Source organism: Triturus cristatus, chromosome 1_2 (assembly GCF_964204655.1).
Source record: "Triturus cristatus chromosome 1_2, aTriCri1.1, whole genome shotgun sequence".
Lineage (NCBI taxonomy): Eukaryota > Metazoa > Chordata > Amphibia > Caudata > Salamandridae > Triturus > Triturus cristatus.
Window position 1 is genome coordinate 325,681,909 of NC_140580.1, and position 21,943 is coordinate 325,703,851.

The 21,943-nt window shown below is 45.9% G+C and overlaps 1 long non-coding RNA gene across 1 annotated transcript in view; it reads left to right on the top strand.

Moving 5' to 3' along the window:
- The window catches only part of LOC146867253 (uncharacterized), a 476,578-nt gene extending 459,304 nt beyond the window's left edge, over positions 1-17,274 (top strand). Inside the window, exons 4-5 of the long non-coding RNA XR_014966080.1 lie at positions 10,869-10,965; positions 16,505-17,274. This is a non-coding gene — a long non-coding RNA (uncharacterized LOC146867253). The remainder of the gene's footprint in view (positions 1-10,868; positions 10,966-16,504) is intronic.
- Positions 17,275-21,943: the final 4,669 nt, after the last annotated feature.

Consider the following 21,943-nt stretch of genomic DNA (forward strand, 5'->3'; position numbering starts at 1 on the left):
ACACCAAATTTGGCAGAAAGGTAGACCTTTGTTCAGAGTCGTGCCTTTTGCTTAAATGGTGTAAATCCGTTCAGTAGTTCCTGAGAAAATCAAAAGTAAAATCACATATATATCTGGGCGGAGCCTAACCACACATCTCATCGTAAGATCTGATTGGCTGTCAGCACTTCATCCAAGAAGTGTTGGCAGCCATCTTGGGACCAATATACATGATAGCACCTCATTAAAAAGCATTGCCGTTAATAGAAGATTTTAAGACTTTAGTTACATTATAAATCATTTGTTGATGGTACCATACTCATTTTAGGAATTGTGGTGATTTTACCATGTGAAAAAGCCTTCTGCTGGAATATCATGAATCATGTTTGAGAGAAAACTATTTTCTCATGCTTTTCCCACAGATGTTTGGAAGGTGATCTATAAGCTAAACTGAGAGCATGTTTTCTGTAAATTCACATTATCTTTCTCAGTCATGTGAGAATGAAGTCTGACATTCTCAGTAAAACATGTACATCCAACAAGGGCAGAGACTGTCAGTTGATTCCTTTGTGTTCTACTGCAGCTTCCTAGAGTGTTCTAAAGAACAACTAGAGCGCTAACAGTCCTATTTATGACAAACGTATGGCACACCTGAAGCCATCTTGATTGGAATAAAGTGGTAACTCTTAAAACATTTAATTTAAAAAGGAACAAAATGAGGGGAGTCATTTTGCCATAGAAATTATGATTAGTGCTGCAGAAAGAATAATTAGGGCACATTTTGAGTGACTTCTCAAATCCTCTTCTATTTCATTAAAAGATTCTGACATGCAGACTGAAACATGCACTTTTAATACCAGCAGCAGACTTCCCTGGTGAGCAGTAGCTTTACTACAGTGATCTAATGAGCAACTAGAGTGCTAACATTCTGAATTTATGGCAAATGTGTGACACATCTGAATGCCTTCTTGATGGAATCAAAGTAAAAAACTGAAAGTATTTCCTACTGAGGAGAGTGTTTACTAAATGAGGAAATTAGGAAACTTCATAACAAATAAGTCTCCCAAGATGGCCACCAGAGACAAAAGAGCCCAAATGTAGCACAAATATCACCCAGATGTAGCCCAAGTATAGCCCAATGACAGAATGATTCCAGAGTGTTCTAAAGAACAACTAGAGCGCTAACAGTCTTACCTATGACAAAAGTATGGCACGCCTAAAGCCATCTTGATTGGAATACAGTGGTAACACTTAAAACATTTAATTTGCAAAGGAACAAAATGAGGGGGTTCATTTTGCCATAAAAATTATGATTAGTGCTGCAGAAAGAAAAATTAGGGCACATTTTGACTTCTCAAATCCTCTTCTACTTCATTAAAACATTCTGACATGCAGACTGAAACATTCACTTTCAATACCAGCAGCAAACTTCCCTGGTGAGCAGTAGCTTTGCTACAGTGATCTAATAAGCAACTAGAGTGCTAACATTCAGAATGTATGGCAAATGTGTGACACATCTGAATGCCTTCTTGATGGAACCAAAGTAAACAAGCATTGAAAATGCAATAGGTCTCGCCCTCATATAAGTTAAAGCAATTCTTTCTGTAATTAGGTGGCTTTTTAGCTTTGCTTTTATTAGTGTTTTTCAAACTTTCATGTACATAACATGCATATGTATGCATATATGTATATGTATGGATGCCTTTATATTTGTATTTATATAGACATGCAGATTATATATATGTTTATATATGTATGTTTATATATGTATGTATATATATACACACATACATATATATAAATGCATATGTATATATATGCATATATATGTGCATATGTGTGCGTGTAGAAAGAGGTAGAGAGTAGAGGATGAGTAATAGAGAGTAGAGAGTGAGTAATAAAGAGTAGTAGAGAGAGTAGCAGAGAGTGAGTAGTAGAGAGGAGTAGAAAGTAGTAGAGAGTGAGTAGTAGAGTGAGTAGTAGAGAGTAGTAGAGAGTGAGTAGTAGAGTGAGTAGTATGGATCAGTAGAGAGTGAGTAGTAGAGAGTAGTAGAGAGTGAGTAGTAGATCGTGAGTAGTAGAGAGAGAGTAGTAGAGCATGAGTAGTAGAGAGTGATTAGTAGAGGGTAGTGGAGTAGTAGAGAGTGAGTAGTGGAATAGTAGAAAGTGAGTAGTAGAGTGAGTAGTAGAGAGCGAGTAGTAGAGAGCAAGTAGTAGAGAGTGTGTAGTAGAGAGGGAGTAGTAGAGAGAGTAGTAGATAGTGAGTGGTAGAGAGAGTAGTAGAGAGTAGTAGAGTAGTAGAGAGTGAGTAGTAGAGAGCGAGTAGTAGAGACTGAGTAGTGGAGAGAGAGTAGTAGAGAGTGAGTAGTAGAGAGTGAGTAGTAGAGAGAGAGTAGTAGAGAGTGAGTAGTAGAGTAGTAGAGAGTGAGGGGTAGAGAATAGTAGATTGTGTAGTAGGGAGTAGTAGAGAGTGAGTAGTAGAGACAGTAGTAGAGAGTAGTAGAGTAGTAGAGAGTGAGTAGTAGAGAGTGAGTAGTAGAGAGTGAGTAGTAGAGAGTGAGTAGTAGAGAGTGAATAGTAGAGAGTGAGTAGTAGAGAAAGAATACTAGAGAGTAGTAGAGAGTGAGTAGTAGAGTAGTAGAGAGTGAGTGGTAGAGAGTAGTAGAGTGAATAGTAGAGAGTAGTAGAGAGTAAGTAGTAGAGAGTAATAGTAGAGAGTAGTAGTGAGTGAGTAGTAGAGAGTTAGTAGCAGAGAGTAGTAGAGAGTGAGTAGTAGAGAGTGAGTAGTAGAGTGAGTAGTAGAGAGTAGTAGAGAGCAAGTAGTAGAGAGTGTGTAGTAGAAAGTGAGTAGTAGAGAGTAGTAGAGAGAGTAGTAGAGAGTGAGAACTAGAGAGTAGTAGAGAGTAGTAGAGTAGTAGAGAGTGAGTAGTAGAGAGTAGTTGAGAGCGAGTAGTAGAGAGTGAGTAGTGGAGATTGAGCAGTAGAGAGTGAGTAGTAGTGAGTGAGTAGTAGAGAGTAGTAGAGAGAGAGTAGTAGAGAGTAGTAGAGTGAGTAGTAGAGAGTGAGTAGTAGAGAGAGTAGAAGAGAGTAGTAGAGTAGTAGAGAGTGAGTAGTAGAGAGTGAGTAGTAGAGATCGAGTAGTAGAGAGAGACTAGTAGAGAGTGAGTAGTAGAGAGTGAATAGTAGAGAGTGAGTAGTAGAGAGTGAGTAGTAGAGAGTAGTAAAGTGAGTAGTAGAGAGTGAGTAGTAGTGAGAGAGTAGTAGAGAGTGAATTTTAGAGAGTGAGTAGTAGAGAGTAGTAGAGTGAGTAGTAGAGCGTGAGTAGTAGAGAGTAGTAAAGTGAGTAGTAGAGAGTGAGCAGTAGAGAGAGAGTAGAGAGTGAGTAGTAGAGAGTGAGTAGTAGAGAGAGAATAGTATAGAGTAGTGGAGAGTGAGTAGTAGAGAGTGAGTGGTAGAGAGTATTAGAGTAAGTAGTAGAGAGTGAGTAGTGGAGAGTAGTAGTAGAGAGTAGTAAGGAGTGAGTAGTGGAGAGTGAGTAGTAGAGAGCAGTAGCGAGTGAGTAGTAGAGAGAGAATAGTAGAGAGTGAGTAGTAGCGAGTGAGTAGTAGAGAGTTGTAGAGAGTGAGTAGTAGAGAGTAGTAAAGTGAGTAGTAGAGAGTGAGTAGTAGAGAGTGAGTAGTAGAGAGTAGTAGAGTGAGTAGTAGAGAGTGAGTAGTAGAGAGTAGTAAAGTGAGTAGCAGAGAGTGAGTAGTAGAGAGAGAATAGTATAGAGTAGTAGAGAGTGAGTAGTAGAGTAGTGGAGAGTGACTGGTAGAGAGTAGTAGAGTAAGTAGTAGAGAGTAGTAGAGAGTGAGTAGTGGAGAGTAGTAGTAGAGAGTAGTAAGGAGTGAGTAGTAGAGAGTGAGTAGTAGAGAGTAGTAGCGAGTGAGTAGTAGAGAGAGAATAGTAGAGAGTGAGTAGTAGAGAGTAGTAGAGAGTGAGTAATAGAGAGTGAGTAGCAGAGAGTGAGTAGTAGAGAGTGAGTAGTAGAGAGTAGTAGAGAGTGAGTAGTAGTGAGTAGTAGAGAGTGAGTAGTAGAGAGAGAGAGTAGTAGATAGTAGAAGAGAGTGAGAAGTAGAGTAGTAGAGAGTAGTCAGTCAGTGTCAGTCATTGTCAGTCAGTGTCAGTCAGTCAGTGTCTGAATCAGTGTCAGTCAGTCAGTGTCAGTCAATCAGTGTTAGTCAGTCAGTGTCAGTCAGTCAATGTCAGTCAATCAGTGTCAGTCATAGTCAGTCAGTGTCAGTCAATCAGTGTCAGTCAGTGTCCATATGTCAGTGTCAGTCAGTCAGTGTCAGTCAGTCAGTGTCAGCTGTGTGACACATCTGAATGCCTTCTTGATGGAACCAAAGTAAACAAGCATTGAAAATGCAATAGGTCTCGCCCTCGTTTAAGTTGAAGCAATTCTTTTTGTAACTAGGTGGCTTTTTATCTTTGCTTTTATTAGTGGTTTTCAAACTTTCATGTACCTAACATGAATATGTATGCATATATGTATATGTATATGTATGCATGCATTTATATTTGTATTTATATAGAGAGAGTGAGTGGTAGAGAGTAGTAGAGAGTAGTAGAGTGAGTAGTAGAGAGTAGTAGAGAGTGAGTGGTAGAGAGTAATAATAGAGAGTAGTAGAGAGCAGTAGCGAGTGAGTAGTAGAGAGTTAGTAGCAGAGAGAGAGTAGTAGAGAGTGAGTAGTAGAGTGAGTAGTAGAGAGTAGTAGAGAGTGAGTAGTAGAGAGTAGTAGAGAGTAGTAGTAGAGAGAGTAGTAGATAGTGAGTAGTAGAGAGTAGAAGAGAGTGAGTAGTGGAGAGAGAGTAGTGGAGAGAGAGTAGTAGAGAGAGAGTAGTAGAGAGTAGTAGAGTAGCAGAGAGTGTGTAGTAGAGAGTGGTAGAGAGTGAGTAGTAGAGTGTAGTAGAGAGTGAGTGGTAGAGTGAGTAGTAGAGAGCAAGTAGTAGAGAGTGTGTAGTAGAGAGTAGTAGAGAGAGTAGTAGAGAGTGAGAACTAGAGAGTAGTAGAGAGTAGTAGAGTAGTAGAGAGTGAGTAATAGAGTGAGTAGTAGAGAGTAGTTGAGAGCGAGTAGTAGAGAGTGAGTAGTGGAGAGTGAGCAGTATAGAGTAGTAGAGAGTGAGTAGTAGAGAGAGAGTAGTAGAGACTTAGTAGAGAGTAGTAGAGTGAGTAGTAGAGAGTGAGTAGTAGAGAGAGAGTAGTAGAAAGTGAGTAGTAGAGTAGTAGAGAGTGAGTGGTAGAGAGTAGTAGAGAGTAGTAGAGTGAGTAGTAGAGAGTAAGTAGTAGAGAGAGTAGAAGAGAGTAGTAGAGTAGTAGAGAGTGAGTAGTAGAGAGAGAGTAGTAGAGAGTGAGTATTTGAGACCTGGTTCTTAGGCTCTAGAGCAGCTCTGCTGACCTGGTTCTCTGGCTCTAAAGCAGCTCTGCTGACCTGGTTCTCTCCCTCTAAATCAGCTCTGCTGACCTGGTTCTCTGCCTCTAGAGCAGCTCTGCTGACCTGGTTCTATTGCTCTAAAGCAGCTCTGCTGACCTGGTTTGCTGCCTCTAGAGCAGCTCTGCTGACCTGGTTCTCTGGCTCTAAAGCAGCTCTGCTGACCTGGTTCTATGGCTCTAAAGCAGCTCTGCTGACCTGATCTCTGGCTCTAAAGCAATTCTGCTGACCTGGGTCTCTGGTACTAGAGCAACTCTGCTGAACTGCTTCTTAGGCTCTAGAGCAGGTCTACTGATCTGGATCTCTGGCTCTACAACGGCTCGGCTGACCTGGTTTCTCTGGCTCTACTGCACCTCTGCTGACCTGGTTCTCTGCACTCACGATGAATGCACCCGACTTCGCGAAAATATATTTAAAAATAATATAAGTTTATTATAAGTACAAATATGTTATTTTTATGACTATCTTAGATAATCTCTTGCCCTAATATGTATATTAAAGACATATACATATCATTTTGGAACATACATTTTTTTTGCGGGAGTCGCGCACCCAGCACGCCCCAGCACGTATATGACGTCATGCGGGAGCCGCCACCGCGCAAGCATTTCGTACCGTAATGTGCATGTGTCACGAATGCACGGGAGCAGTTGTCGCGGACTGGTCGCATACCAATCGCGCACATCACGTAATATTAAATGTATATGATGTACCTGAAAAACATGCAGCCATCGCACACCGTAAGCAGATCCTTCACAATTTTTCTAAAATAGCGGCTAGAATCCGTGCACCCACCGTGATGGGTACGCTTTGAGTGAATGACTCCAAAAAAAAAAAGAAAATAATATAAATATATTAAAATAAAAAATGAAAACAAAAAAATTAATCACTATTTCAGTTTGAATTTTTTTTACATTTGTTTTTGCAATTTTCAGAAAAATATATAATGTTATTTAATGAATAAAATATGTATAAATAAACAGTTAAAAACTGTAGAAAATCAGTACAAAAAAATAGGTATAACTACTATCACACTGAAAAATTAGCATTTAAAAAACCTTTGAAATTCACTGAAAAAACAATAGGTTTCAGAAACGTTATAGTTAGAAATTAGCATTTAAAAAAGCTTTGAAATTCACAAAAATACATAGGTTTCAGGAGTGTTATAGTTAACTGGCCATTTCACTCGTACAAAACCATAGAAATTCCTCCGTTATAGTTAGTTCTGCTAACTATAACTTGCGCGCCCGCAATGCACTGCTGATGATGTCACATATTGCATCATTCATGACATGGTCAGTGACATCACTGATGACATCTCAAATGACATCACTGATGACATCACTGATGGATGTCATCTCTAATGGATCATCATTTTCTAAATGATATTTTGGGATATTCTGGGAGTTCTCTGCCCACCACGCTGTCTGATTTCAGCGTTTTCCAGTTTCTACGCAGGATAGTTCTGATTTTTCCTGCGGCACTAGAGTAATTTGTGGTTAGTCTCAGGTTTCCCGGTTCTCTTTCTGTTCTGTTCTGGGTGTCCGTGATTCCTGCAGTAGTGTGTGCCTCTCTTTATCCCTGACTTTCTGCTGTGCTGTTTTTAGCGTTTGCTGTGAGTAACCCCTGGTTTTGAAGTGTCTCACGCTTCCCTCAGCTGCCTCCTCATAATCTGATTTGTCGTGAGCTGTTCCTCTTTATTCGCAATAACTCCCCATGTATATATGCACACACAGCGCAGTCCACTGCCCTATGGCTAGGATTGTTCTGTGCAGCTGTCTATACGTCTATACGTCTATAAGTTGTAGTCCTTATTACAATAATGATTTGCATGTTGATCTCTCACCTATCCACACCCATCACACTGCTAGGGGTTGCTGCTGAATCACATAACATGATAAGCGCACCTCAGAGGTCATCATGCTGGGCTTAAAAAACACTTCCCACCTAAATTCAACTCACAAATACAACCTTTTCACTCACAACACCCTTCATAGGGAAGCTTCCTATCCGTGTGTGTAAGCACTTCAAAGCCCCTGTTGTTAACAGTCCTCTATCAACTGATAGAGTGTACTGCATGGTTTGGTACACCCCCACTACATCAAGCCCACTACATCACCTGGGGCCATATGTATCAACACATTTCCCCATAGACACATAATGGGCAACACCCTTTGATACATCTGGCCCCTGATCACTACTTCACTAAGGGAACGTTATATCAAATAATTTAAGGGAAGGATATTTCATTCGAGATAGGGTGAGGGTGACACTTTTTTTTTCTTCAGTGAGATTGTTAGGTGTTCCCCCACCGCTTTCTAAGTCGATATCAGGCGGTGTTGTGTCAGAGGATGCAGTAACCTACAAACGCAAAGGAGATCAGATGCTGTGCCATGATTAATCAGATGCATGGAAAAGAGTATTCACAATGCATTAAACCCCCTCCTCCTCTTAAACGTTCCCTTAGTAGCATCGACATGGCCCATCACTGTGTCGCGCCATTAAGACTCCTTGGGCCAGTGCACCCATGATAATCGGTCTCAGCGACATTTGTCTTGTTAATGCTGGTGCTGCCGCAGTGATTTCAATGCTTAGCACCTGCTGAAGGCGGGCATTAGGTCATCACTAAGACACAGTGTGCCGTTCTGAAACAGTGCTGTCTTTTGTCGGGAGGAAGCACACACAGAGGGATACATAACGGGAGGACATGCGGCCTAACAGCTAGAACTGCCTACTTTAGAGCTGGGGCACCAGGTTCGAGTCCCTGCCTCGCCTCAATATCCTGTGTTTTCATGAGAAAATTGTGTAACGTAATCTGGTGCCTATGTAAAGCACTCTAATGTCCTTGGGCAAAGTCTGTGCTAAATAAAAAGCGATATATATATTTTTTCACACATACAGAATTGAAGTCTGCTGTAGGAGTTAACAGTGGTCCTGGCCTTACACAAATGTGCAAATATATGCATAAGAGACAAAATCTACCTACGATACGATGTATTAATTGTTTATTTTGGGTATGCACAAAGATCACAGGATCATGCCTGGAAATCTATGTAAGTCTCCTCCACGTTTACATGGCGGACAATTGTATTTGAACATTATATTTGTGTCTCTTTTAGCTCCAAATGGAGAAAAAAACCTCGATGTGCACCAATTCTTTCACCAACACTGGCTAAATTAAAATATTGGGTTGTAGTGGCGCATTTTCATCCCTACTTTTCACGCTCATTCCACCATGTTTAGCACTAAAATTCAAGTGCTAAAATTGGATGTGAATACCAGCCGAGTGGTGGCCTTTCTATCAAAGTTTAAGTTTCCGCCTAGTCAGCGGGATATTTTGCTGAAACTGGTTCCACTGAGATGACAGTAGCACTTCTGGCAAACTTGTGCAATGTTGGCCGGCTGTTAATGCCATTGCAACATGGCAGACTTGTCACTATTTTTACGTTTTCAAAAGACAAACCCCCAAAATATGGTTTCTTTTGACAAATAAGTGCCCGCATTATACTTGGAGGTTCCACCCAAGACATGAGGGAAATTGTTAATTTTTGGAAAACCTGGGATGGAAAAGAACTGGCAAGGCATCATAGGTGCCCTCTGAGGAAGCCAAGTTTTCAATGCCATGTGAACCGGCAGTTATTAGATGGCTGGCACACCACGAAGGCCCTTCTGAAGGCTGAGTTGATTAAGACTCCATCTTCAGTAACGCATCCAGTTCTATTATCATCCAGGGTCGGATTGGTATGGTGTGCACTCAGGTCAATGGTCAATGGGCCGGTATCTGAGTTACAGCTGTTGGTTGCTTTTTTTGCGAGCCTGTTGTACAATTTGGGATGTGTTTGTGCCGTTGAGATGCTGCCAGAGGCCCAGTGGGAGCCTGAGCAGCCTTTCCGAAGGAAGATGGACCTCTATTACCTCCCTTTTACCAATGGGGAGGAGGTGTCATTCTTAGTGCCCGATTCCGATCTCGCCTGAAAGCCACATCTCCCCCCACCTGAGAGACCTGCACTGGCTCCCCGTCAACAAGAGGATCACGTTCAGGCTCCTCACCCACGCACACAAAGCTCTCCACGACATGGGCCCCGAATACCTCAACAACCGCCTCACGTTCTACACACCAACCCGCCCGCTACGCTCCACCAGCCTCGCCCTGGCCACCGTCCCATGGATCCGCAGAACCACCATCGGAGGAAGATCATTTTCCTACCCGGCTGCCAAGACGTGGAACTCCCTCCCAGCCCACCTGCGACTGACCCAGGACCACCTCACCTTCAGGAAACACCTCAAGACCTGGCTATTCACGCAGTAGCAGCAGATCCCCCACCCCCCATTAGCGCCTTGAGACCCGCCCAGGTGAGTAGCGCGCTCTATAAATGTTCTGATTGATTGATTGATTGAGGGACTGAAATTCACAGTCTAGGTTATCACCGGGGCCTGCACAGATGACCGTGGGGGAGGGCATGTGGGAGGGGTGATTCACGTAGGGTGATTTGGGGGCGGTGCTATGTTGGGCAGGACATGGCGTGGTGGGGACTTTGGTGTGCAAATTGTACCACATGGAAAGAAATCATGAAGAGAGAGCCCTGCCCTCTGGTAGTCGTTGGGGCAGAGAGGGTCCTGTGCCTCAACCCAGATTGGAAGAGCCTTCCTTGTGTGTGCTAAGACCTCAGGCATTGGAGGAGTGGGATGACTTATGTAACTACCACCCTACAGCTTAAAGTATGGTGGTAGTAGTTTACACCCTCGCAGACTGGGGCAGTGAGAGTGCTGCTCATTAAACACTATGGGTTGGAGGAGCCTTGAGTGTGCTAAGCACTTGGGTATTAAATGAGTGAGTATGTCATATGTTACAGCTTCCAGCCTGAAGTTGATTGGTGGTAGTTTACTCCCTTGTACTAGTGGGACAGTGCAGGGTGCCGCACATCTTCTGCTGCACGTCTGTGGTCGTGGTCCTTCCTGGTGTTCATGTACTTGTATAAGCAATCTGTCCAGGAGCACACTGGGCATCCACCTGTTAGACTGAACTTCTGCATTAATAGTTTACAGTTGCCACAACTTCTTGGTACCAGCCCAGTATCCCTGCCCGGTCCCACTTCACTTGTTCAAAGTCGTTGAAATGTTTGTAGCTTCTGGATGCAGAGTTCGGAATCCCCGGTAGCAGTGCAGTCACCAGGCAGGGGCACTTCCCCTTTTGCTTAAAAGCTTGTTTTCCTGTGAACTCTAGACGTCCTGCTCACCCTTCCAGGCCTCTCTTGTAACACAGACATTAGAAACTGTACTCTGGGATATTTTTGAGTAACTCTAAAATCTTTTAAACTTTGTAAACCATCTTGTTTGTTCCATCGATAATCTGCATTTCTGTGATGTTTTGAAGACTGTTACAATAGAAACTCACAAGATTTGCCTCCCGTTTTGCAGATCTCCAACTGCATTCTGCACCACAGAAAAAAGCCTCTCCTTCTTCCGTGACACAAACAATTGATGATACAGAGGCAGATGAGGGCGACATGCGCAGGTGAGCATGCAAGACACTCATTGCCTGCGCATCCCTCTTTGATGCTTTTCTGGGGGAATGCTGCCCCCGAGGAATCACAACAGCAGAAATGCAGAAATTGGGAGGGAGGGGGGCAAGCCAACACAAACACCCATTTTATGTGTGAAAAAGGCCGCTTTATTGAAAACAGGTGTATATCACAATGTCCAACCTAGGCTATTGCCTTACAAACTAAAACCTCACTATACATAAATTACCTGAAACTCCATTCCCCCCCACCTCTACGATCCCCACATAAATCTCCCACCCTGCAGATAACATAACATTACCTAACATTCCATAACAATCCCAATACACAGTATTGCAGTTCCCAACTCCTGCCCTCTACTAAAAACCTAAACCCCCTACTTGCCTTTCTGCAACTGTAACTATCTAACCCCTAATCTAAACTTGTCCTACCTGCCTAAACCTCCCTTGGCCCTGCCCACAAACTTTCAACATTTAATTCATAACTTCTGCCAATGTAGCCAACTTCTTAACAACCCCGCAGCACCTGTTTCCAGCGACAAAATATATACAATAAACTCCCCTGCCCGATGCACCTGCCCTCAACTCCGGCCATGAACCCAAAAAGGAAACCCCCAAAATTCGCTTCCCCAAAACCTCTACCTATGGGGTGGGGGGATGGGACAAAACTTTCCCTGCCTGCACGCCCAGCCACCAGGTGTTCAAAACCTAAAATAGTGGCTGGGAGCAGGAGCTGGGGACCTTTGTAGCCATTGGGCTATAAAACCTATTGGGCTACTTTTGGGCTATACCCACGTAGCCCAAAGTGCACAAAATGGCTAGTGAGGCCGCCCCTCCCCCTCCCAAACTGCCCGTGGGGCAGACCTTGTGGGACTCGGCTGCCCCCCAAGCCCCCCTTGGGAGGGAGGAGGACAAGCTAACACAAACACCCATTTTTTGTGTGAAAAAGGCTGCTTTATTGAAAACAGGTGCATATCACAATGTCCAACCTAGGCTATTGCCTTACAAACTAAAACCTCACTATACATAAATTACCTGAAACTCCATTTCCCCCCACCCCTATGATCCCCACATAAATCCTCCACCCTGCAGATAACTGAACATTACCTAACATTCCATAACAATCCCAATACACAGTATTGCAGTACCCAACTCCTGCCCTCTACTAAAAACCTAAACCCTTATTTGCCTTTTTGCAACTGTAACTATCTAACTCCTAATCTAAACGCATCCTACCTGCCTAAACTTCCCTTGGCCCAGCCCACAAACTTCCAACATTTAGTTCAAAACTTCTGCTAATGTAGACAACTTATTAACAACCCCGCCACCCCGGAAAAAGCGGGAGTGTAGGCGAAAACACCGCCTCCCCTTTCTTCTGCCCACCCTGCCCTGGTAGGTGTGCTTACATCTTCAGCATCCTAGCTAGGACTTCCCGAATCTCCAGCAAATAGAAGTCCATCCCCAGCCGTGATAAATGGACCCCATCACGCCTAAAAAATTCCACAGTGTCATACTTAATCTCTCTGTGGGCAATCCTGAAAAACCCCAACTCTCTTCAAAACCATGCCATTTCAGTATTCAACTTCCTCCTGGCCCTATCCACTGCCCCCGGGTTAACTATGCCCCTTCATACCCTCATACCCTACGTGGAATAAACTCCGTCCAGATTACTGCACATCCCAACCACTGTCGCTTCAGCATGGCTAAATCCCTCTTCATACTTCGCATAAGAACCAAGCCTTTTTCCCGAACCATATCATTCTTCCCCAAATGAATTAACAAAATGTCGGGGCACCTACCAGCCACCGACATGCCATTCCATGTCCGCAACAATTCCTTCCAAAGCATACCTCCCCGCCCTTTCCATTGGACTTTGACTAAATCTTTATTAAAACCCAAACGCTCCCCAAAATAGCTGTCCCGCTCTTGGACCTGGGCCCACTTCACGAATGAATGCCCCACTATCCATATCTTCATCACCCTGGCGAGGGGGCCTGCAAACGAATCTGAAACAGAAAAACTGCGTGAACAAAGGAAAAGGCACATAAAATGCGCTATAACCCCCCAACAGTGCCGCGCACATATCTTCTGTAGCAGTCAGAAGACCATCTTCCCAGTCTCATGATATCTTCCCTCCCCCATCCCCTGTTCCTGGATTCCGATGCCACCCCAATCCTGAATGAGTGGGTACCAAATCCCTTACTAGGAATCCCTGGCGCCGAAAGCGCTTTGCGCAATACTGACAGCAATTGAAACGCAGTCACCCTGCGCCCAACTTTATGCATGAACACCCACCCGGCGTGGACCCCTGACAGGGCTCTCCATCGGGCCTCCCATCTGCAAGGACAAGTTAAAGGGGGGTCCGCCGCTTGCAAGGACACGCAGTTTCCCACCCCACGTTGGTCAGTCTTGGACTTGCGCAGCCAAATGCAAACACGATCCTGACGCAGAACAACATCTACCCAAGAGAAGCCACCTGTATGTTTGTGTCCCCGCATCTCCGAAACCCGGAACACCCCGAAAAACATCCACACCATCAATGTGGAAAAAAGGCCCACTTCAAAAGTGTCCACACATACCACAGGCAAGACTCCCAATACTTCCTTCAATAAGTCCCAAGACAATGGTTGACGGACACGCCCCTTTGCGCCTTGTTCCCTGGCCCATTCTTCTAACATTTTGCGACCCCAACTCCCCTGCGGATGAAGCATACCCCGTAGAAGCTTCCCCATGAAAGCAATCTCTGCCAACTTCCCTGCAATGGTCACTCTAGAGAGCCCTTTATCAATCAGCTATAATATAAACTGTATCACGTCCTCTCGCCTGTGCCTCGGGGACGCCCTCGGCTGTGCCCTGAAGACAGACATTCGTGCCAAGCCAGGCTATATGCTGACCTTGTGGAAGGTGCTAGGGAACCTACCACCAGCTGAATCATCCGGTGTTGCCAACGTACCATAGCTGCCGTGGCATGGGGGTCAGAGTCCTGTCTGTATCCTTGGTTAGCCCATGGAATCTCCCCCACTGTGAACGAGACAAAGCATCCGCAATGTCATTGTCCACACCCGGCACATGCACTGCCCGAAAAACTGAATGTCACCTTCTTGTGGGCCAGCTGTGCACCCCATAGCATTACCGCAACTACCAGGGGGAAAAATTCCAAGAAAGCTATGCTCCTGCCCCCCACCCTCCAGTCGCTAGGGAATTGTTTCGCGCACCACTTCTCTTGCCAGAAAATACCGAAACCTTGACTGCCCGCTGCATCTGAAAAAATTTAAGCATCCCATACCATATCCTCCTCTCGTGCCAATGGCACTCCACTGAACTCTTGTAAGAAAAACTTTCACATTCGTAAATCCTCTCTCACTCCCGCTGATAGTCGTACATGGTGGTGTGGCGGTCTCTGTCCTGACAATGCCCTACCCAGTCGTCTACAAAAAGTCCTCCCTACTCTAACTACTCTGCACGCAAAGTTTAAATGACCCAGCAACACCTGAATGTCCCCCACTGTGTCGTTGTCCTTTACCAGCATGGCCTCTAGCAGCCCCAGCATCTGCTGCTTTTTATCTCCTGGCAATCGTGCCTCCATTGCACTGGATTCCAATTCAATACCCAAAAAGAACAGAGCCGTACTGGGTCCCATTGTTTTCTTCGGCACCAGAGGTACTCCGAGTTCCCTCATGATCTCTTTGAAGCAGTCCAGCGTGGCCTGGCACTCCTTGGAGTCTGAGGTGCCCACAAAGAAGAAGTCATCCAGGTTGTGCATCACCAATTGGTGCCCCGTACGCCTGGAAAACAACCACTGTAAAATCATACTAAAACATTCAAACAATGCGCAAGACATAGAGCAGCGCATCGGTAGTGCGTTGTCCACGTAACATTTACCTTTTAAATGTATACCCAAGAGGTCCCAATCCTCTGAGTGGACTGGAAGCAGCCGGAAAGCTGACTTTATGTCGCATTTTGCCATTTCTGCTGTTGCGCCCATGGTCACTACCAGTGACATGGCCACATCAACCGATGAATAAGACAGCGAAGCCTCAGCATCGTCAATGAAATCATTCACCGAATTACCTTCGGGCCATGATAAATGCTGGATTAACCGAAATTGCCCTAGTTCTTTCTTGGGGACCACTCCCACAGGGGAGACAATCAAATCATCAAATGGGCCCACTATTCGGTCTTCCCGAATTTCTTTGTCCAGTTTGTCTTGCACCACCTCTGGGTGTACTGTGGACTGTAAATGGTCCGCCCAATGTCGAATCCTGGGGCCCCTATATCCTAGTCTAAAACCGTCAGTAAAACCGTCCCGTAGAGTCTTTGCAGCCGTCTGGTCATAACCCTGTAGGGCTGCCACCAGTGTGTCCAGCTTAACCGGTGTACGAGCCTTTTGGCACAGCCCCCTTAGCCTCCCTAGTCCCCCCGCTGGTCTGCGGCATGATAACCCCATTGGTGCCACTGTTGACCCCCCGACTGCTGACCCGACCCCCTTCAAAGCAGTTGACCAATGCGTGTCTGCCTCCACATTTCGAGCAGTCATGCCGAAATCTGCAATATTCTCGAGTGCACAGTCCTTTATTGAAATCCCAACAGGCCCCCACAGCTCCCAACTGTCCTCTCCCTGCGCCCCCACCCCTTCCCGGGTGGGTCGCCCCTGAAAGGGCCAATAAACAAGCAGGAGCCCGCTGGCTGTAAAAATCGTCTTACCTGCACGGGCGGAGCCCATTGTGTGCTGACAGTAGTCAGTATCCAACTCCCCCCACTTGGCCGGTGTCCCATGCCATGCGGACCCTAAACTCCTCATCGTATTGCGCCCAAGCATAGCCCTCCCCCGTAATCTGAGCCTTCCTAATGATGTCCATGTACTTGAAGAGAGCCACGCACCTCTCCAGGTATTTTTCACAATACACACTGGCATATATTAGAAAAGCGGAAAGAAATTTGGGGGAGATTCTATATGGAATGACAGAGGCTGGAATCTGGACTATATTTTTCGATAAATAGTATACCTCTGACACCATTAATCACACGTTTTTTATGTCAGCTAGTCTATTTAATGACTGCGATTGATGACATTTGTTTCATTTACTTGATTTGTTTAAACAGTATAAACACTACTTCATCTCTTGTGACACATTATTATATACAGTGACATATATATACATTTGTACAGTGACTACGTGAAGTATCAATAAATACAATTACAGTGAATTTGAAAATGTACAAAAGATAAATCAATTTAACATATGAAACAATCAAAAAAATCAATTTTTCATTAATTGTATGTCCGAAATAAATTGTCTGTGAGGACTTTTGGCTAGTTGGGTCCTGTAGTCCCGGCTATAGTTGCGGTCCTGAGCAGAGTCAATTTCAAGACTCAAAAAGTTTATTGGGGCATATTTTAATTTATTTTAATAACTTGTCTCGGCTCTTCGAACGTGTGTGATCGCTTGTTTGTCTTTATCTTGCCGTTCTGCTGATGGGCTGCCGGCTCAAATGGGTGATTTTTGCTCTGACTTGTTTCTCTCTTTCGCAGTGTCGGGTTTCCAAGGTTGCTTTTTTGAAGCAACCTTGGAAATGCCGGAAACACGAGAACAGCGGAGACCGTGAAACCAACGCCGGAGTCCCCAGAGATTAAAACAGAAACCCGACACTGCGAAAGAGAGAAACAAGTCAGAGCAAAAATCACCCATTTGAGCCGGCAGCCCATCAGCAGAACGGCAAGATAAAGACAAACAAGCGATCACACACGTTCGAAGAGCCGAGACAAGTCCGAACCCCATCTATAGAACAGCCCTGAAGACGACCTCAGAACCAAGACACAGGTCCCCATTGTTACAGGTCGAAACGCGTCGGCGAAAAAAAGCAGAGATCAATAGTAGTAGAAGGGGAAAGTAATTCATAACAGTGCCCCCCAGAGCATACATATTAAAATAAATTAAAATATGCCCCAATAAACTTTTTGAGTCTTGAAATTGACTCTGCTCAGGACCGCAACTATAGCCGGGACTACAGGACCCAACTAGCCAAAAGTCCTCACAGACAATTTATTTCGGACATACAATTAATGAAAAATTGATTTTTTTGATTGTTTCATATGTTAAATTGATTTATCTTTTGTACATTTTCAAATTCACTGTAATTGTATTTATTGATACTTCACGTAGTCACTGTACAAATGTATATATATGTCACTGTATATAATAATGTGTCACAAGAGATGAAGTAGTGTTTATACTGTTTAAACAAATCAAGTAAATGAAACAAATGTCATCAATCGCAGTCATTAAATAGACTAGCTGACATAAAAAACGTGTGATTAATGGTGTCAGAGGTATACTATATTAGAAAAGCAGCAGTCCAGTTCTCAATGGTAAGGGGCACCCTCGGCCGCTTGGCCAGCTCGTATTCTTCCTACTTTGACCCTTCTTTGGTGTGCACCTCTCTGTGTAGCAATTTAAGTAACTCCACATATTCCCCTTTCCAAATGCGCTCTTTAGTGGTCAACATCAGATGTGCCCCCAAAGGTTTCGTACCCCCCATTTACGGCAGCTTCTTAATCTTCAACTCCTTGCTCTCTGGTTTTACCACTGTATCTCCCGTCACCTCTGCTGTGTCGCCTGACTCTCTGGCCTTCCCAACGTCCCCTGTGCCTGTCGTGGCAGTGCCAACCCCCACATCTAACACATATGTTCCTCTGCTTAGTCTCCCTCCTTCTCCCCCCCTCCCCCGCCCCGATCCCCACTGACACCATCCCAGGTTTTGCTAGTTCCTGTTTATTACCTGGTTCCAAAGAGGGTGCTCATCTCGCTGCAATCCTCCTTTGTACTGGGCCGACCTGTCCACCAACCCTGATGTCCGACCCCTGGGCTCCGCTGGGCACCGTGACACCTGCAAGGCACTAGAATAAGCATCACTGTGCCCGCCCCGCACCCTCCACTTCATCCCGTAATTCACCCTCTTCCATGCTATCTACATCATAATCCAACACTTCAGGCTCTGTAGGCCCCCAAATCCTGTCCACTGGTGGTGCTGACTGCACCCTCTTCTGTCCAAACGCCTCCAAACCGCAGGAAGACCTGCGCTCCCAGTGTCCCGCGTCCCGTTGAGGACCATCGGGTGGTGGGGCCAGCGAGACCGCTCGGTGCCTACTTGCGCCGGCCACGACGGGCTCCCACGGCGGTACCGGGAATGCCGCACCAGGCTCCACCCTCCCTTCACCTCAGCGCTGCCCAGCCGCTCCCAGCTGTGCCGAGTCTGGTTCCCGCCGTTGCCCCGATGCCTGTAAAGTAAAAGTATGGACTGGTGTGCGGGGCCTAACTTCCTTGACCCCGCCCCCCTCACCCTACCTATCCCCACACCAAAAGTCGAAGACGCACAGTGCCTCCCCACCTTGCTAAAATCCAAGGCCACACCCGACACCCCCTCGTCCCCTCCACCTTCACTCCATTCCAAACTCTCAATACCCCCGGGCCTCCAGGTCCCCCTCACGCCCTCGTGACCCCTGCCCCCCTATCTACCCCCTCCTGGGCGAGGTTCCCCTCCTCCCACCTTCTACCTGCCTCCAGACCCAGGGACCCCCCCTGTGCCATATAGGCGTCAATTTGGCCCACCCTGTCCAACCCCCGAACCTCATCATGCCAATACGTGAAGCTGTCCAACCTTTCCCAATCCCTGGCACCGCCAATCATCTCTACTTCCTCAGGGAAACTGTCCCATCCCTCACTCTCCAACCCCTCTCCCAGCACCCCCCCTCATTGGCGTCCCCTACATCCTCAAAAGGCCTTACCCCTGTTGCCCCACCCATCCCTCCCTTGCCAGCCTCACCCCTGTCCCCCATATACTGGGGCGAGGTCCCCAAACCATCCCCTACCTCAATACCCTGCATCCCTTGCACACCATGCTCTCCCTACTCCTCCCCACTTGGAGGGTTATCCCATGAAAAGCCTGAAAACTCGCCTTGCACATCGGGGCTCCCACCATCTCACTCCCTGGGTTTGCTCCTCTTCCCTGAAGGCCCGGCCGGCGAGCCCTGATGCCCGCTCTTCCGCCGGGCCTCCCCTTCCTGCCACATGCGCGGAGCCCCCGTTGTGATCGGAGGGTCTGCATCTTTCTCCACACGCAGGGCCGATCTCCTTGTATATGAGCGGCCCCTCGCTCGCGGAGACCCGCCCGTTGAAGCGCGCGACGCACTCCTGCGGCGGGCCCTGCTACCCTTCACATTTGCTGCAGCCTTCCCACCCCAATAGGCCGCGGCTCTACTTGCCGACCAGCCAGACTTACCTTCCCTCTTCCTCTCTTCGTGGGGAGCACGCCGCCACCGCAGCGCCGACCCCCGCGGCAGCGTGCATTGCCAGGCACCCTCTGCCTGAGGCCTCCGACAATAGTAAATCCAAACGGCCAGCCTCGCTGAGGAGACGGACTGCCTCGAGGACCCTGTAGTCTTCGCCTGCCATTCTCGCCTGGATAACCGCCGTAAACCGCGCTATCGCTCCCTAACTAAATTCCCCAAAACTTTCCCTACAAAACTTTCCCTACCTGCTCGCCCAGCCACCAGGTCACCAAAACCTAAAATGGTGGCTGGGAGGAGGAGCTGGGGACCCATATAGCCATTGAGCTATAAAACCTATTGGGCTACTTTTGGGCTATACCCACATAGCCCAAAGTGCACAAAATGGCCGGTGAGGCTGCTCCTTCCCATCCAAAACTGCCTGTGGGGCAGACCTCGCGGGGCTCGGCTGCCCCCCAAATCCCCTTGCGCTGAATTCGTGACTGCTGTTGTTTTCCGTGGGGTCTGCATGGAAAGGCCTGGTGGTCTGCGAGTGACCCGTGGGCCCTACTTTGAGGACCACCGTCCCAGACCTTCCAAGTTCCAGACCTACCAACTTACAAAACTATTTCAAGGTGTGAGAAGGGGACGTGGTCTAGGAGGGAGCAGGACCTCATGCAGAGAGCTACCTGAAAGGCAATCTGCCCCTTCTCCCACCAAATCCCCTGCCCCAAAACAAAAGCTTGGTGAGGCTGCCACCGATGTCCTGGTGTGTTTTCGCATCCCTTAAAGTACATCGACAGCCCAGAGTCCACAAACGAGCTGGAAAACCACTCTGTGTTGTTTTCAGTTCGTCTCTCCTGCCACCGTCTGATAGCAGCGCCTCATGATAGCAGCGCCTCACCAGGTGTGAAGGGGCTGATATCGAGTGACACACGGTGACAGTGTGAGTTAGCAGGTCTGATGTCCCTTTGCTGCACCTATCCACATGAGACCCTGTGTCTAATACACCCACCTAACAAAGGCGTATAATTTCGCCTTATTGACAGCCCATCTCCAAAAAGATATTCATACCTCAAAATGTGAACTTGAGTTTGGAACATTCTTCCCTGACTATCGGAAATGCTGCAATGGCGCACCAATGAAAGATTGTGCGTAATATAAAAGGCAAACAACAACAGAGAAAACACCATGGAAGGATAAAGTATTTTCATGTGTTCTGTCAATTCAACCAGCTGCCTTAGTAAAGCTCCAATGTTAAGTAATGGACGCAAGCACTGAGGAGTGAAGTGTAATGCTGACGCAGATAGAAAGCATTGCTGAACACACACGTGTGTGTCATGTGCAAAGTCAGTACACGCAAACTTGGACGTGGACCTGACAGGGCCTCAAAAAGACGCCTAGACGGAAGAACACCTCCGGCTTTCACACGGCTTCACAGGAAAGAGCAAACGAAGTGAGCAGAAAGCAGGGGGAAGAGAGGGCGCGAGCGCCATTGTCCACAGAGCCGTATTATTTATCCAAACCTGGAATATTATCAGAAGATTCTTCTTGTCATCATATAATAATATTAGAGCAAGTAATTAGTTGTGGAATGGAGTGCGCAGCCATTCACTCTGGTAATATGCCAGCTGAGGGAATTAATCTAAAGCCACTTATATTTTAAAGATTGTATTATTTCTTCCACTTTGATAGCGGAAGTACTCAGGGTCAACTGACCAAGAAGAAATAAGGGCTACGGGGGGAGTCAAGAGACATTTTATTGCCCTTTTCCTGATTATAGCACTTTGCTTTTTTTTCAAAAATCTATATGCATGACTAAGAACCATCTTAAAAGAGACCCTGTTTCTACGGAGCATAACCTTAGTATAGCCAGTGAGAGGAATATGCCGCGGCATACCTGGGCTGAAAGAGCGGTAATTTATTAATTATATTTATGTGTTCTCATTTGCACGTGTTTCGAACAAGGCAGGGGGCGATTTACATAGGCAAAGTTTGAGGCAAACAATGAAAATATATTTTACTTTATAATATAACATGATAAGCACCACCATTGGAACTATGAGATTCTGCAGCCGATTCATTTTCCGCATAGTCATATTATACCTGCCACATAAACTACCATCTGCTGTACAGTTTGCAGATTTTAGCAAAAACGGTGTTTCTAGCTCATAAATACTAAAAGAATCACTACACATGATACCGTACAGTGGTAGTCGCTTTGGAAATGTTAATTGGACACGTTTAAGCAACTGATTGCTGTATTCAAGTGTTATACAGGTATTAACAAGTGACTTGTTTGCCGAAGTATTATTAATTTTTTGTTAAAATGTTAACATTTTGAAATAATACTGCCATTGAATGTGCTGCGTTTCGCTGCATAATTTGACTTTCTTGCCACATAATAAAAGCCAGATCTAGTTTTCGTTGTTTGCCCTGTAGCCAGTGCTTTAAATGGGAAAAAATAAGTGCAGGTACTTATTAAAATGAGCTAGAGGTGTAGTGAGGGGGCGGGGCTAGGGGCGGGGCTAAGAGCAAGACATGATGATACTTAACGACTTCTATATTAGTTGCAGCACATACCAGAACACATGAGAAATGTGTTTAGGTTACCTCATTACTCAAAAATGAAAGAGAAATGCGATAATAGGTTAACATTTCCTTTTTTTTGCAATAGCTGCACCTTCTTAATGTCCTACTGTTTGG